The following is a 12,673-nucleotide window of genomic DNA, read 5'->3' on the forward strand; positions in this document are numbered from 1 at the left end:
GTCGACCCCCCTCTGAAAGCCTTTCAGTGGCTCTCAGCTGTCCTATGGAAGCCCCCCTTGATGGATCCCGGCTTGACGTCGTGATGCGAAAGGATCCACTACGTGTCAGGTGTTCCATGGGACTTCTCCAATGCGCACTAAAATGTCTGTGGCATGTGTTTTTTCTTTATATTTTCATCCAATTGTCTTCCTGCCTTGTATGTCCGTTTATCCTTTCCCTTATGTCCTCCTCCCTTGCTCAGTCAGGTATTGTCTTATGTACCAGGATTGTATGCTTCCAATGGTTTATGCTCTTCTCTTCATTTTATGATAGGTCACCATGACTTTCTTTGTTGTATCATCACTGAATGTCCGGGGTCTGAACGAGCCATGTAAAAGATCTCAGGTATTGTCACTCTTGCAAAAAGATAAAGCTTCTATAGCTTACTTTCAAGAAACACACTGAAAACAGGGAAGATACCGAAGTTGCCATCCACAAAGTTCTCCCATTGGTATCATAGCACCCATTCGTCGGCTAGCAGAGGGGTCAGCATTGCAGTGCACAAAAATATCCAGTTTACACAGAAGGCGACCTCTGCGGATTCCGAGGGGCGCTTTTTGTTTGTAAAAGGCCTCATTGCTGACACCTCTGTTACACTGGCGAATATATATGCCCCCAATAGGGGCCAGATGCCGTGGCTCGTTCGGACCCTCAAACATTTGAGCACCTTTACAGAGGGATTGCTTATACTAGGCGGGGATTTTAATGTGGCCTTGGAGCCTTCTTTAGATTCCTCGTCAGGCAGGTCATCTATTACCCACAGGCTCTTGAGACGCCTCAAGGTCTCTCTGAAAAAACTGGATGTGTTAGATATGTGGCGTACATTGAACCCCTCAGGAAGGGATTACACATTTTATTCTCATGCAAAGGATTCTTATCACAGGATCTACTATCTTTTCCTCTCAGGTGCCCACGCCCCATTAGTCTCCAGTGCTAAAATAGGGAGTATCGTACTCTCAGACCATGCCCCAATCTTCCTAACTCTCTCGCTAGCCGGCCTCCCAAAGAAAGATTGGACATGGCGGCTGAGTGACACCCTTATCCAGGACCCTGATAATATTTCCAAACTCTCAGCCTCATTGTCCAAATTTTTCAAGATTAACATGTCTGGTTCTTCTCCCCCACCTATTCCCATCATTTGGGAGACGCACAAGGCCGTGATCAGGGGCGAACTGATTGCTCTTGGCTCTCATGTCAAGAAAAAGCGTTCTCAGGCCCAGAATCTGTTAATGTCCCGTATAGCGGCTCTTGAGCTCACCCACAAACAGTCCCAGGCCTCCCAGGTAGCAACAGAGCTGTATAACGCCAGAAATGATCTGAAAAACCTTCTGAACGCTACTTCTGCTAAATTGCTGTTTCGATCTAAGTTCAAGTCCTATGCCCATGGAGATTGGGGGAATAAATTAATGACGGCACTTTGTAAACAACAGCAAGTAGACTCCTTCATTCCTGCTATTAGGGATGCTTCGGGCAATCAACATAAAACCACGCCTGAAATAGCAAAGGCGTTTTGCGCCTTTTATTCCAATCTATATAACTTACCACTCCCTAACCACGCTACTCTAGAGTTGATAGCTAACGCGTCAGATCAATTCCTTAACGCACTTAATCTACCTTCCATAAGCTCCTCACAGGCTTCCCAGCTCACTTCCCCAGTTACAGACGAAGAGATACTAAAAGTGCTGTCCTCAATTCCCTCTGGGAAAAGCCCCGGTCCTGACGGCCTGAACATCTCATATTATAAAACCTTTAAAGATATACTGCTCCCGCATTTTAAATCCCTCTGCAACTATTTACTAACTGGAGGGTCCTTGCCTCTGCAATCCCTAATGGCCCATGTAACCATCCTTCCTAAGGAAAATAAAGACCCCCTTGAATGTGGCAGTTACCGCCCCATTTCTTTGTTAAATGTGGATGTTAAGTGGTGGGTCGAAGATATTGGCCCAGCGCCTCCAACAGATGCTCCCTGATATAATATATGGTGAGCAAGTTGGGTTTGTCCCTGGCAGACGGGGCAATGAGACCACCCGCCTACTGCACTTGATGTCTTGGGCGCGAACTAATGCAGTACCTGTGGCATTACTGAGCACTGACGCTGAAAAAGCTTTCGACAGGGTGAGTTGGTCCTTCATGTCCAAAACACTGTCAAAGTTTGGAATACCAGAGCAATTTATTTCAGCCATTTTCTCATTATATCTAGCCCCTTCTGCCAGGGTCAAAGTCAATGGGACCTTATCTGCAGCATTTGACATCACTAATGGTACGCGCCAGGGTTGTCCACTCTCCCCGACTCTTTTTGTTTTGGTGATGGAGACCCTGCTAAGCAGAATCTGCCAATCACCTGAGATTGAGGGCGTCACTATAGGTTCTCAGAGACATCTAACAGCAGCCTTTGCAGATGATCTCCTGGTGATAACCTCGAACCCCAAAACTTCTTTCCCCAAACTGCTCACTATTTTTGAAAATTTGGGCTTTGTTTCTAGGGATGAGCGAACCCGAACTGTATAGTTCGGGTTCGTACCGAATTTTGGGGTGTCCGTGACACGGACCCGAACCCGAACATTTTCGTAAAAGTCCGGGTTCGGTGTTCGGCGCTTTCTTGGCGCTTTTTGAAAGGCTGCAAAGCAGCCAATCAACAAGCGTCATACTACTTGCCCCAAGAGGCCATCACAGCCATGCCTACTATTGGCATGGCTGTGATTGGCCAGTGCAGCATGTGACCCAGCCTCTATTTAAGCTGGAGTCACGTAGCGCCGCACGTCACTCTGCTATGATCAGTGTAGGGAGAGGTTGCAGCTGCGACGTTAGGGCGAGATTAGGCAGATTAACTCCTCCAAAAGAATTCATTCTGTGATCGATCTGCAGCTGTGGATCATTGAAGTGCTATTATTGACTTGCTCACTTTTTTGAGGCTGCCCAGAGCGTTTTTAGATCACTTTTTTTCTGGGGTGATCGGCGGCCATTTTGTGACTTGTGGTGCGCCAGCACAAGCTATCACCAAGTGTATTTAACCATCGATAGTGTGGTTATTTTGTGCTATATCCTACATCAGCTGCAGGCTGAGCCTGTGTCACCGAAGTGCATTTAACCATCAACAGTCTGGTTATTTTTTGGCCATATATTACATCAGGGGCAAGTTGAGCCTGTCACCCAGCGCCTAAAAAATAGACCGGACATTTCTATTCAACCAAATCTGTACTGTTTTAGCTGGTCAAGTTATTTGTAGTGACCGTAAAAGCACACTTTTTTTTCTGGGTTGAAAAACTATTCCCAAATTTGCCATTCTCAAAATAACTAGTTTGTGGTATTTGAGGCCTACTTGAAATCTATCCCAAAAAGAATATCTTACATTGAAGGTACTGATAGTGTCATTCAGAAAAACCTAAGACACACGCTAGCGTGCAGATAGAAGTCTGATTCTGTGATTAAACCTATACCTGTCACACAGCGCAAAAAAAAAACAGGCCTCACATCTCTATTTAACCAAATCTGTACTGTTTTAGCTGGTCAAGTTATTTGTAGTGACCGTAAAAGCACACTTTTTTTCTGGGTTGAAAAACCATTCCCAAATTTGCCATTCTCAAAATAACTAGTTTCTGGTATTTGAGGCCTACTTGAAATCTATCCCAAAAAGAATATCTTACATTGAAGGTACTGATAGTGTCATTCAGAAAAACCTAAGACACACGCTACCGTGCTGATAGAAGTCTGATTCTGTGATTAAACCTATACCTGTCACACAGCGCAAAAAAAACCAGGCCTCACATCTCTATTCAACCAAATCTGTACTGTCTTAGCTGGTCAAGTTATTTGTAGTGACCGTAAAAGCACACTTTTTTTTCTGGGTTGAAAAACTATTCCCAAATTTGCCATTCTCAAAATTGTGGTGAACGGGAACAATGAGGAAAACATCTAATAAGGGACGCGGACGCGGATGTGGACATGGTCGTGGTGGTGTTAGTGGACCCTCTGGTGCTGGGAGAGGACGTGGCCGTTCTGCCACAGCCACACGTCCTAGTGAACCAACTACCTCAGGTCCCAGTAGCCAGCAGAATTTACAGCGATATTTGGTGGGGCCCAATGCCGTTCTAAGGATGGTAAGGCCTGAGCAGGTACAGGCATTAGTCAATTGGGTGGCCGACAGTGGATCCAGCACGTTCACATTATCTCCCACCCAGTCTTCTGCAGAAAGCGCACAGATGGCGCATGAAAACCAAGCCCATCGGTCTGTCACATCACCCCCATGCATATCAGGGAAACTGTCTGAGCCTCAAGTTATGCAGCAGTCTCTTATGCTGTTTGAAGACTCTGCTGCCAGGGTTTCCCAAGGGCATCCACCTAGCCCTTCCCCAGGGGTGGAAGAGATAGAATGCACTAACGCACAACCACTTATTTTTCCTGATGATGAGGACATGGGAATACCACCTCAGCACGTCTCTGATGATGACGAAACACAGGTGCCAACTGCTGCGTCTTTCTGCAGTGTGCAGACTGAACAGGAGGTCAGGGATCAAGACTGGGTGGAAGACGATGCAGGGGACGATGAGGTCCTAGACCCCACATGGAATGAAGGTCGTGCCACTGACTTTCAGAGTTCGAAGGAAGAGGCAGTGGTGAGACCGAGCCAACAGCGTAGCAAAAGAGGGAGCAGTGGGCAAAATCAGAACACCCGCCGCCAAGAGACTCCGCCTGCTACTGACCGCCGCCATCTGGGACCGAGCACCCCAAAGGCAGCTTCAAGGAGTTCCCTGGCATGGCACTTCTTCAAACAATGTGCTGACGACAAGACCCGAATGGTTTGCACGCTGTGCCATCAGAGCCTGAAGCGAGGCATTAACGTTCTGAACCTTAGCACAACCTGCATGACCAGGCACCTGCATGCAAAGCATGAACTGCAGTGGAGTAAACACCTTAAAAACAAGGAAGTCACTCAGGCTCCCCCTGCTACCTCTTCTGCTGCTGCCGCCTCGGCCTCTTCTGCTGCTGCCACCGCCTCGGCCTCTTCCTCCGCCTCTGGAGGAACGTTGGCACCTGCCGCCCAGCAAACAGAGGATGTACCACCAACACCACCACCTGCGTCACCAAGCATCTCAACCATGTCACACGGCAGCGTTCAGCTCTCCATCTCACAAACATTTGAGAGAAAGCGTAAATTCCCACCTAGCCACCCTCGATCCCTGGACCTGAATGCCAGCATTTCTAAACTACTGGCCTATGAAATGCTGTCATTTAGGCTGGTGGACACACACAGCTTCAAACAGCTCATGTCGCTTGCTGTCCCACAGTATGTTGTTCCCAGCCGCCACTACTTCTCCAAGAGAGCCGTGCCTTCCCTGCACAAACAAGTGTCCGATCAAGTGTGCACTGCGCAACACCATCTGTGGCAAGGTCCACCTAACCACAGATACGGCCAGGGACGCTATATCTCCCTAACTGCACACTGGGTAAATGTAGTGGCGGCTGGGCCCCAGGCGGAGAGCTGTTTGGCGCACGTCCTTCCGCCGCCAAGGATCGCAGGGCAACATTCTTTGCCTCCTGTCTCCTCCTCCTCCTACTCAGCTTCCTCCTCCTCTTCTTCCACCTGCTCATCCAGTCAGCCACACACCTTCACCACCAACTTCAGCACAGCCCGGGGTAAACGTCAGCAGGCCATTCTGAAACTCATATGTTTGGGGGACAGGCCCCACACCGCACAGGAGTTGTGGCGGGGTATAGAACAACAGACCGACGAGTGGTTGCTGCCGGTGAGCCTCAAGCCCGGCCTGGTGGTGTGCGATAATGGGCGAAATCTCGTTGCAGCTCTGGGAGTAGCCGGTTTGACGCACATCCCTTGCCTGGCACATGTGCTGAATTTGGTGGTGCAGAAGTTCATTCGCAACTACCCCGACATGTCAGAGCTGCTGCATAAAGTGCGGGCCGTCTGTTCGCGCTTCCGGCGTTCACACCCTGCCGCTGCTCGCCTGTCTGCGCTACAGCGTAACTTCGGCCTTCCCGCTCACCGCCTCATATGCGACGTACCCACCAGGTGGAACTCCACCTTGCATATGCTGGACAGACTGTGCGAGCAGCAGCAGGCCATAGTGGAGTTTCAGCTGCAGCACGCACGGGTCAGTCGCACTGCGGATCAGACACACTTCACCACCAATGACTGGGCCTCCATGGGAGACCTGTGTGCCCTGTTGCGTTCTTTCGAGTACTCCACCAACATGGCCAGTTGCGATGACGCCGTTATCAGCGTTACAATACCACTTCTATGTCTCCTTGAGAAAACACTTAGGGCGATGATGGAAGAGGAGGTGGCCCAGGAGGAAGAGGAGGAAGAGGGGTCATTTTTAGCACTTTCAGGGCAGTCTCTTCGAAGTGACTCAGAGGGAGGTTTTTTGCAACACCAGAGGCCAGGTACAAATGTGGCCAGACAGGGCCCACTACTGGAGGACGAGGAGGACGAGGATGTGGAGGAGGATGAGGATGAAGCATGTTCACAGCGGGGTGGCACCCAAAGCAGCTCAGGCCCATCACTGGTGCGTGGCTGGGGGGAAACACAGGACGATGACGATACGCCTCCCACAGAGGACAGCTTGTCCTTACCTCTGGGCAGCCTGGCACACATGAGCGACTACATGCTGCAGTGCCTGCGCAACGACAGCAGAGTTGCCCACATTTTAACGTGTGCGGACTACTGGGTTGCCACCCTGCTGGATTCCCGGTACAAAGACAATGTGCCCACCTTACTTCCCACACTGGAGCGTGATAGGAAGATGCGCGACTACAAGCGCACGTTGGTAGACGCGCTACTGAGAGCATTCCCAAATGTCACAGGGGAACCAGTGGAAGCCCAAGGCGAAGGCAGAGAAGGAGCAAGAGGTCGCCAACGCAGCTGTGTCACGGCCAGCTCCTCTGAGGGCAGGGTTAGCATGGCAGAGATGTGGAAAAGTTTTGTCACCACGCCACAGCTAAGTGCGCCACCACCTGATACGGAACGTGTTAGCAGGAGGCAACATTTCACTAACATGGTGGAACAGTACCTGTGCACACCCCTCCACGTACTGACTGATGGTTCGGCCCCATTCAACTTCTGGGTCTCCAAATTGTCCACGTGGCCAGAGCTAGCCTTTTATGCCTTGGAGGTGCTGGCCTGCCCGGCGGCCAGCGTTTTGTCTGAACGTGTATTCAGCACGGCAGGGGGCGTCATTACAGACAAACGCAGCCGCCTGTCTACAGCCAATGTGGACAAGCTGACATTCATAAAAATGAACCAGGCATGGATCCCACAGGACCTGTCCATCCCTTGTGCAGATTAGATATTAACTACCTCCCCTTAACAATATATTATTCTACTCCAGGGCACTTCCTCATTCAATACTATTTTTAATTTCATTTTACCATTATATTGCGGGGCAACCCAAAGTTGAATGAACCTCTCCTCTGTCTGGGTGCCGGGGCCTAAATGTGTGACAGTGGCCTGTTCCAGTGGTGGGTGACGTGAAGCCTGATTCTCTGCTATGACATGAAGACTTATTCTGTGCTGACATGAAGCCAGATTCTCTGTTACGCGACCTCTCTCCTCTGCCTGGGTGCCGGGGCCTAAATGTGTGACAGTGGCCTGTTCCAGTGGTGGGTGACGTGAAGCCTGATTCTCTGCTATGACATGAAGACAGATTCTGCGCTGACATAAGGCCAGATTCTCTGTTACGGGACCTCTCTCCTCTGCCTGGGCCTAAATGTGTGACAGTGGCCTGTTCCAGTGGTGGGTGACGTGAAGCCTGATTGTCTGCTATGACATGAAGACAGATTCTGTGCTTACATCAGGCCAGATTCTCTGTTACGGGACCTCTCTCCTCTGCCTGGGTGCCTGGGCCTAAATGTGTGACAGTGGCCTGTTCCAGTGGTGGGTGACGTGAAGCCTGATTCTCTGCTATGACATGAATACAGATTCTGCGCTGACATAAGGCCAGATTCTCTGTTACGGGACCTCTCTCCTGTGCCTGGGCCTAAATGTTTGACAGTGGCCTGTTCCAGTGGTGGGTGACGTGAAGCCTGATTCTCTGCTATGACATGAAGACAGATTCTGCGCTGACATAAGGCCAGATTCTCTGTTACGGGACCGCTCTCCTCTGTCTGGGTGCCGGGGCCTAAATGTGTGACAGTGGCCTGTTCCAGTGGTGGGTGACGTGAAGCTTGATTCTCTGCTATGACATGAATACAGATTCTGCGCTGACATAAGGCCAGATTCTCTGTTACGGGACCTCTCTCCTCTGCCTGGGTGCCTGGGCCTAAATGTGTGACAGTGGCCTGTTCCAGTGGTGGGTGACGTGAAGCCTGATTCTCTGCTATGACATGAAGATAGATTCTGCGCTGACATAAGGCCAGATTCTCTGCTATGGCATGAAGAGACTGATTCTCTGCTGACATGAAGCCAGATTCTTTGCTATGGCATGAAGAGACTGATTCTCTGCTGACATGAAGCCAGATTCTTTGCTATGGCATGAAGAGACTGATTCTCTGCTGACATGAAGCCAGATTCTTTGCTATGGCATGAAGAGACTGATTCTCTGCTGATGTGAAGCCAGATTCTCTGCTATGGGACCTCTGTCCAATTGATATTGGTTCATTTTTATTTTTTTTATTTTTATTTTAATTCATTTCCCTATCCACATTTGTTTGCAGGGGATTTACCTACATGTTGCTGCCTTTTGCAGCCCTCTAGCTCTTTCCTGGGCTGTTTTACAGCCTTTTTAGTGCCCAAAAGTTCGGGACCCCATTGACTTCAATGGGGTTCGGGTTCTGGACGAAGTTCGGATCAGGTTCGGATCCCGAACCCGAACATTTCCGGGAAGTTCGGCCGAACTTCTCGAACCCGAACATCCAGGTGTTCGCTCAACTCTATTTGTTTCCAATTTTAAGATAAACTACTCCAAATCCATGGCTCTTAATGTCTCTTGCCCTGGAAACATAGTACAACACTTGAAAGATTCCACCCCTTTTAAATGGGCCCTAAAAGAGATACCATTCCTTGGTATCAAAGTAACTGCGGATCCCAAGGAGTTATTCTCCTTCAACTATCTCCCTTTGCTGCAGTCTGTTAAAATGCAGCTCCAATCACTAAAAATGCCTTTCATCTCCTGGATAGGGAGGAAGAATTATTTGAAAACCTATATACTCCCTAAGTTCTTGTACCTTATACAGACATTACCAATTTGGGTCCCACAGTCCTATTTTACAGAGGTCCGCCAGATGATGTCCCTCTTTCTTTGGAGAGGCCGGTCCCCGAGGGTGGCCTACCCCATTCTAACTAGGGAGAAGAGGTTCGGGGGATTTGGGCTGCCTGATGTCCATATGTACTATAAAGCTAATCTTATGTGCAGAGGCATGAGCCTCCTCTCAGAGCATCCTGGGAACATCTGCTCACATCTGGAACAAGCGTTACTCACTGATAATGAGAAATTGATTTTGTGGGGTGTCCGGTCATGTTCTCCCACAGCTTCTAAATTACCTTTACTGTGGAGAGGGATACTATTCACCTGGTCCATGCTGTATAGCTCTAAGACACTTAATTTCCAGAGCCCTGAGCTCCCATTACATCTACTACAGTGCTATATCCATCCCACAATGCTTAATGTCACAGGAGTTTGGGCTCTGCTTAAGAGCCACACCCTGCGGGACGTGATGTCGTTAGAGGTCGGAACTGGATTGGAAAGGGATCCTCGAATTACCTAGAGTCAAGTCTGCAGCATTTCTACATCTCCATAGCTTTAGAAGAGACATAAAACTCCTGCAAATACAAACCTCCCATCTTGCCTCACCCACTTGGTTGGAGTAGAGACTGAGGTCGGCTCGGCCCTCCAGCAGACCCTTTTCCACGATGTATAAGGAACTGTTATCCTTTACCTATTCTGAGCCACATTTCCTGAGCTCTTGGGAAAAAGAACTATCCCTTAAATTGTCAGAACCAGAAAAAGCTTTTATTCTGGCCCAATCACACGGCATCAGCCGTTGCATTAAAATTCAGGAGAACTCGTACAAGTTGTTGACTCGATGGTACAAGACACCTGAGTTCCTACATAGACTCAACCCGGAAATCCCTGAGGTCTGCTGGAGGTGCAAAGCGGGCATCGGCTCTCTCTCACATATCTGGTGGGATTGCCTAAATATACGCCCCTTCTGGAACCAAGTGGAGAATTCAAGTAACAAAATTTGCTCCAGATCCATAGTCCTGGATCAAAAGCTGATCCTACTCTGGTGTCCTAACACATCACTCACTCCAGCCAAGTCAGATTTACCTACTATACTCATTACAGCCGCCAAACTTTTAATTCCCCTGTTGTGGAGACAAACTCTACCCCCTACCATCTCAGGGTGGTTAGAAAAAATGGACCAATTGTACAGGTTTGAGGAGCTGGCTCACTGGGAGTCTCATACTCGCACGAAGTTCCTCAAAACGTGGCTTCCTTGGAAGAACTTCAGGTATCCTGACAATTAGAGCAGAATCCCTCCCCCTCCTCCCCTTTTTTCCTTTGTCTCCCTGTCCTTCCTTACATTATCTGTACTACTGGGTCTCTATTTTATTTATTATGACAATGTTCTTGTGCCTGGTTAGAGATTACATTTTTGCTCGTTACTTTATCATACAGATTGTTCTATATGAGCAACATAATGTGCTTCACTTTTGCTTATCATAATGCACTTTTTGTGTTGGACACTGTAAAATGTGTTATGTATCAATCTACCTATGTCTTTTTATGACATGACCAATAAAAAGAGATTTGGTTAAGAATATAACTACTATAATACTGCCTCCTATATACAAGAATATAACTACTATAATACTGCTCCTATGTACAGGAATATAACTACTATAATACTGCCTCCTATGTACAAGAATATAACTACTATAATACTGCTTCTATGTACAAGAATATAACTACTATAATACTGCCTCCTATGTACAAGAATATAACTACTATAATACTGCCTCCTATGTACAAGAATATAACTGCTATAATACTGCCTCCTATGTACAGGAATATAACTACTATAATACTGCCTCCTATGTACAAGAATATAACTACTATAATACTGCCTCCTATGTACAAGAATATAACTACTATAATACTGCTCCTATGTACAAGAATATAACTACTATAATACTGCCCCTATGTACAAGACTATAACTACTATAATACTGCTCCTATGTACAAGAATATAACTGCTATAATACTGCCTCCTATGTACAAGAATATAACTACTATAATACTGCTCCTATGTACAAGAATATAACTACTATAATACTGCCTCCTATGTACAGGAATATAACTACTATAATACTGCCTCCTATGTACAAGAATATAACTGCTATAATACTGCCTCCTATGTACAAGAATATGACTACTATTTCCACAGTCCTCTACATGGCGGCTCCCTTGAGATTAGCTCTGCCTTTGCCAGGGACAGGAAACACTGGTGTTAGCCCAGCGGTCCGTACCGGCACCGCTGCTCCTAACCGCAGGCGCGGGTGCCGGACTCCATCTTTTCCCTCCTGTCGCCCTGCTGACAAACGCGGGCAGCAACTAGCTTAACTCTGCTACATCTGATCCATGCCAGAGTTTCCTTTCTGCTGTGTTGTAACTTGCGTGGGTGTGTCTCTTTTCATCTGTGAGGCAACACACACACGCCCTCTGTCTCAGCAGCCTATGGCTGGACTGCAGCAGGTATTTAAAGGCACTTCCTACTACAGGAAGTTGCCTGAGCAGCCTCAGTGTCTAGTCCCTGTGCAAAGGTGTTTATCTTGTCTGCCTTCCTGTGTACCGCATCCTGCTATTGAACTCCTGGACTTTGTTTACTGCCGCCTGCCTCTGACCTCGGACTTCATTTATGGACTTTGCCTGTTTGCTGCCTGCCCCTGACTTTGGATCTCGTTTGCTGACTTTGCTTGTTTGCCGCCTGTCCTGACCCGTACTTCCAGGACTCGCAAGTCCCCTCGGTGTACTCTGACCACCTGGTCAGCTGCCACTGAGTTGGGGACTACTCTGGAGTGACACCTGGCAGCTACTCTACGGCCCAAGCCTATCCCCACCATCAGGGGCTCTAGTAGTGAATACCAGGTAGCTGCTTAGTTATGCCCCTTCGGAGTATACCCAGTAAGTGGCGCAGTAGGTCCACACCCGCTTGCATAACAACTGGGAGAGGTTACATTTTCCCCTCCTCCTCAGTGCTTTCCTGTCCCTGTACCGGACAGATGCAGGAGAGGTTCAGCCAAATTCAGGTCGGTAGATGTAATGAGTAACAAAGAAGTAGCCTTTGGATGAAACTCTTACAGGCAGTTGTCCCACTTATATATTCGTATTATTTGGTATATCTCCAGGGTGTGTCATGAAGACTACAAGGGAAAAGTACAATTGCACTTACAGGTAATTGGTTTTCCTGGAAGTCTCCATGATGGCACCCACCATTTTCTCTTCCCACAAAAAAAAAAAATAATAATTATCGTTAGTATTTAAAAATATATTATTTTTGGTTATTTGAAGTATATACAGTGTATGACTAGAACATACGGTGTTGGTTCTTAGTAAATGACTAGTGTTTCCTGTCCCTGACAGAGGCAATCTCAAGGGTGGCATCGTGGAGACTTCCCGG

The 12,673-nt window shown here is 47.9% G+C and overlaps 1 protein-coding gene across 1 annotated transcript in view; it reads right to left on the reverse strand.

The window, feature by feature from the left end:
* Positions 1-12,673, reverse strand: part of LOC120996506 (diacylglycerol O-acyltransferase 2-like) — a 69,736-nt gene that overhangs the window by 29,334 nt on the left and 27,729 nt on the right. The window lies entirely within an intron of this gene.

Source organism: Bufo bufo, chromosome 3 (assembly GCF_905171765.1).
Source record: "Bufo bufo chromosome 3, aBufBuf1.1, whole genome shotgun sequence".
NCBI lineage: Eukaryota > Metazoa > Chordata > Amphibia > Anura > Bufonidae > Bufo > Bufo bufo.